This window comes from Nicotiana tabacum, chromosome 12 (genome assembly GCF_000715075.1).
Source record: "Nicotiana tabacum cultivar K326 chromosome 12, ASM71507v2, whole genome shotgun sequence".
Taxonomy (NCBI): Eukaryota; Viridiplantae; Streptophyta; class Magnoliopsida; order Solanales; family Solanaceae; genus Nicotiana; species Nicotiana tabacum.
In genome coordinates this window covers 3,403,236-3,408,400 of record NC_134091.1, presented here as the reverse complement: position 1 = coordinate 3,408,400, position 5,165 = coordinate 3,403,236, and the positions used below count along the sequence as shown (strand labels likewise).

Below are 5,165 nucleotides of genomic sequence, written 5' to 3'. Positions count from 1 at the left end.
TTTGATTTTTTTAGCATTTTTGCAAAGAAAGACTTCTAAAGAAGAAAGATTTTTTTTTTTGATTTTTTTTCTGAAATTTTGAAAGGAAAACTTCTAAAGAAGAAAGAAAATATTTTTGGAATTTTATTTTGAATTTATGAAGGAAATGCTTCTAAAAAATATATTTCTGCATTTTGAATTTCCTTTTCAATTTTCGAAAGAGGAATGGAAATATTTTTGTATTTTGATTTGAGAAGCAACTAAAAGAAAATATTTTTTTTGTATTTTTAAAAGTTGGGGTCGCAAAAAAAACTTTTCTAAAGAAGGAAGTAAAAGAATGTTTTTGGATTTTGAAAATTGGGGGCCGAAACCGATGAGGTTTGCCTACGTATCTCACATCCGGTGAGAATCAGACCCGCGTAGTTCTGCTCAGTTTTAATGGAACAGGAATGTAACGACCCGACCGGTCGTTTTGAGCTCCGACGCGTCATTCAGCATTTTGAGGCCATGAGCGGCTTCATCTCAGGTATGTTGACTTGTGTGTATGGTCAGAATTAAAATTCAGGAAGTTTGGAGTCAAATCTAAATGGAAATTCTCATTTTGAAAGCTTAAAATTGAAGAAATGAACTAGGATTAGAATTTTGAGTAAACGACCTCGGAATTGAGATCTGAAAGTTTCAGCATGTTCGTATGATGATTTCGGACTTGGGCGTGTGTCCGGATTTGGTTTTGGATAACCCGTGAGCATTTCGGCGTATATTGTGGAAGTTAGTATTTTAGAAGAATTTCATAAATTTGGGTTGGAAAGCATTTCAGAGTTATAGATGTGTGTTTGGGATTCCGAGTCTGGGAATAGCTCTGTATGGTGATTATAGAGTTGGAAGCGCGATCGGAAGTGAATTCGGATGTCCGGAGGTCATTTTGAAGTCATTTGGCTAAATATAGAAATTTGAAGGTTTTAGAGAAAATTCGACTGGAAGTGGAAATTTTGATATTGGGGTTAGAATGCGATTCCGAAAGTTGGTGCAAGTCCGTAATGTCGAATATTACTTGTGTGCAAAATTTGAAGTCATTCGGATTAGTTTTGGTAAGGTTTGCGACACTTAGTCTCTTTTAAGGAAGCTTAAGTTGGAAAAGTCAACCGGATATTGACTTATGTGTTAGAGGGCTCGAAATGTGAATTTTATGGTTCAAATAGCTTCGTTAGGTGATTTGGGACTTAGGAGTGTGTCCGGAATATTTTTGTGATTACCGGTGTAGAATTTAGCTTGAATTGGCGAAGTTAGTATTTTGGCGAATTCCGGTTGATAGGTGAGATTTTGATCCGGGAGTCGGAATGGAATTCCGAGAATTGCTGTAGCTTTGTTATGTCATTTGTGATGTGTGTGCGAAATTTCAAGTCATTCGGACATCGTTTGGTCGGATTTTTGTTCGAAAGTGTATTTTCGGAAGTTTTTGGAAACTTAGGCTTGAATTCGATGATGATTTAATGTTTTGATGTTATTTTGGGTGTTTCGAAGGTTGGGACAAGTTTGAATGATATTGTGGGACATGTTGATATAATTGGTTAAGGTCCCGAGGGCCTCGGGTGGATTTCGGAAGGTTAACGGAATGAAATTCGGACCAAAAAGAAAAGAAAAAGCTGCAGAAATTTCTGCTGCAATTTTCTGATTCGGGGAGCCTACTTTAGAAGCTCATATCTCGGGATATATAAAAAGTTATATGGTTTACAACCTATCCAATTAAAGATCTTCGAGTCTAGTTTCTAAATCTTCAATCCGTTTGTTATTTGGATACTTATACAAGACGTTATGAGTGTTTAAACAGAAGATGTCCGACAAGGAAAATTTTTAATAGGATGTACAACTTGTATAGCACAAGTGCAAGGTACAACTCGACGAAGCACGGACAGATTCTTTTAAACACGGATTTGGATTATTTCTTTCATTTCTTTCATTTGGCTTGGATTATTTTGGAGAGAATTTCAAGGGGGATTTCATCAAGCATCAAAGGTGAGTTGTTTCTACTTATTTCCATGTTAAATACATGGATTAGAGCTGAAAACTCAATTAAATTATGGTCAAAAATGGTAGTTTAGGGCTTGAAACTTAAGAGAATTAAATGGTGATTTGAGGGGTCAAATGAACTCCGATTTTTGTGAATTTGGTATGTATAAACTCGTGGCGAGATAAGGGTCATATTGATGTAAAAATATCTGAATTTTGAGACGTGGTCCCAGGGCTCGGGTTTTGCTAATTTCGGGATTTTTGACATTTTTCGAGTCTTTTCGATTGGGTTATATTCCCTTAGCCTATTGTAACGTATTTGTTGTGGTTTTGACTAGATTTGACGCGCGAAGAGGTCGATTCAAGAGGAAAGGACATTGCGGACTAGTCTACGGCCGGTTAGAGGTGAGTAATACTTGTAAATGATATCCTGAGGGTTTGAAACTCCGAATTTGCACATCATAGTGTTGTATTAAGGTGACTTGCACGCCAGATATGAGCGTGGGGTAGAGCATCATTGGGGATTGTGACTTGGCCCGTCCCGGTTGTTGATTTTACTGCGTATTTGACTGAAATTTCTTGTTATCATCATAATTTGGGTTGATTGCCATGTTTGGGGCCTTGTGCCGACTTTTTAAAATCCTTCGAGGATTGATATTACTGCTTAGCATGATTTGCATATCATCTAACTTCAGTCCAAGGTTTTAAATGCTGTTTTGCAAACCCAGCCATATTTCTAAGTTTTGAAAACTTAAATGACATTTTAAATGCATTTCGGGTTGGAAATTTCGATTTTGTAAATGCCCAAGGGGCTTACTATATTATTTTCTGGACTGATAATAAAGTGACTTGAAACAGTGGTAACAATGACACTGTAATATATATACTTGAAACGGTGGTAACAATGACACTATAATATATATATACTTGAAACAGTGGTAACAATGACACTGTAATATATATACCTGAAACAGTGGTAACAATGACACTGTATGTTATACTTGAAACAATGGTAACAATGACACTGAAATATATACTTGGAACAGTGGTAACAATGGCACTATAGGATATAAATTGGTCAGGTAACATTGGCTGACTAGTCAGGTAACATTGACTGACCAGTATATTGCGCTTGGTCTGTAGGAGCCCCTCCGGAGTCTGTACATGACACTGAAATATATACTTGGAGCAGTGGTAATAATGGCATTGTAGGATATAAATTGGTCAGGTAACATTGGCTGACCGGTCAGGTAACATTGGCTGACCGGTCAGGTATCATTGACTGACCAGTATATTGCGCTTGGGCTGTATGAGCCCCTCCAGAGTCTGTACACACCCCCAGTGAGTGTCGTCGACGATAAATAAATATGGATGGCTCGGGCTGCACGCCGCAGTGGGTACTGTAATGTACCATCATATGCATTGCATTACATTCATGCATTTGTTCATTATTTGTCGTTGTGATATTTCTGGAGATATTTATCTGCTTTTGCTAGTGCTATCTGATCCTTGAGTGTTGGGGCCGAGTGGCTGACCAGGAACGAAGATATTGCCCGAGGGGCGGGTTTCTGTGCATAGTGACACCGATGGCTGGAATTATTTTGCAACTGTTAAAAAGATTATTTTCAAAAGAGGTTTAAAACTGAGTCAGATATTTTATAAAGGAGTTTCATGGAATTACTGTTTTCAAAAAGGGTTGTACCGTCTTAGATAGCATGATGAAGTGTTATTACGTGTTTTCTTATCGCTCAGTTATTATTTACTCTTATTACCACTAAGTTGGAAGTACTCACTTTACTCCCTGCACCTCGCGTGCAGTTGCAGGTACTGTTCACCCGGTAGCGGGTTATTAGCGGACTGAAGGTATACTATTGTAGCTGAGCAAGGTGACCGTCAGCGTTCACGGCACCGTATTTCTTCATTGATTCTAAATTTCATTATGTATATTGCTGGTCTTGTATTAGTATTTAGATCTTTAGATACTCGTGGCTTGTGACACCCCGATTTCGGGCTGAGTCGGGATGGTTTCCATTATTCTATCATGTTTACTTCGCACCTGTGATTATATTATCTGCGAATTAGACTTATTCCTACTAAGTATTTATAAAGAGATGTATTGTTTTGTTGTTGGCTGGCCTTGTCCCCACGAGAGGCGCCATCACGACCGAGTTGGGATTTTGGGTCGTGACAAGTTGGTATCAGAGCCTAGGTTACTTGGTCTCGCGAGTCATGAGCCAGTTTAGTAGAGTCTCGCGGATCGGTACGGAGACGTCTGTACTTATCCTCGAGAGGCTGCCGAACCTTTAGGAAAACTTCACATTCTTGAATTCTTATCGTGCGTCCTCGATTCAGCTTGAAAAGAAACTTTTGAAATTCCTTCCGCGTGATCGTATGCACCAACGGGCGCTCAGTATCAGATGTGTCTCGATGGCTTTTGATTCCCCGATCGAGGGGCGAGGTGTAATCTCTGTGAGTTTGAAGTTAGACCAGTCAGGAGGACTTGAGGCCAAATCTTTGTCAATGGCTTGAGCACCGAGGTGCTGATTTTGTGAGCAAGTGTTTTGAACTCATATGTTCATTATTGTCCTTGTTAGCCGGAATGGAGGTTGGATATCCACGTGATAAGTATGTTAGTGTTGCGAGGTGTATTTGTACGACTTGGTAGTGGCGAAGAAGCCTACTGGATAGTATATGAACTGTTAAGTGATTCGTTTCTTATTGTGATTTGTTGAGTAGCCCGAGTTATGGGCGAGTGAAGAATATTTTTCGTGTCTCCTAGTTAGATAAGTCTGGGAGCTGAGATCGCTTCCGTAAATGTATTATGACGAAATCGTTGAGTCAAGGAGACCACCTTGAAGGTCGAAAATATTAACGAAAGAATATGTTCCTACTTGGTTGAATATCCCAATAATGGAGGGTTGAAGGGTATTTTCTATGTGTTATAATTCAAATAGGTGCAACGCATGTCCATGTATAAATTTAGATTTATGTAATTGATATGCATTGTGATGCTTTGTCAATTTGTGGATGTATTGTTAGGATGGTTTTGGTGATTCTCTGGCAGGTGGATAGGACCAATTACAAAGGAGGCTCTGCCGAAATTTTTGAAAAATTTAGGATTTAGTAAAAAAAAAAAAATTGGTCGCCTAAAGAGTGGGCTTAACTGTTGTGTGAGTAAA

General features: G+C 38.7%; 1 long non-coding RNA gene across 1 annotated transcript; it reads left to right on the top strand.

The window, feature by feature from the left end:
- Nucleotides 1–1,940: 1,940 nt before the first annotated feature.
- Nucleotides 1,941–3,970, top strand: LOC142167398 (uncharacterized). The gene is made up of 3 exons (XR_012697524.1): nt 1,941–1,992; nt 2,325–2,391; nt 3,805–3,970. It is a non-coding gene; the product is annotated as an uncharacterized LOC142167398 (long non-coding RNA).
- Nucleotides 3,971–5,165: the final 1,195 nt, after the last annotated feature.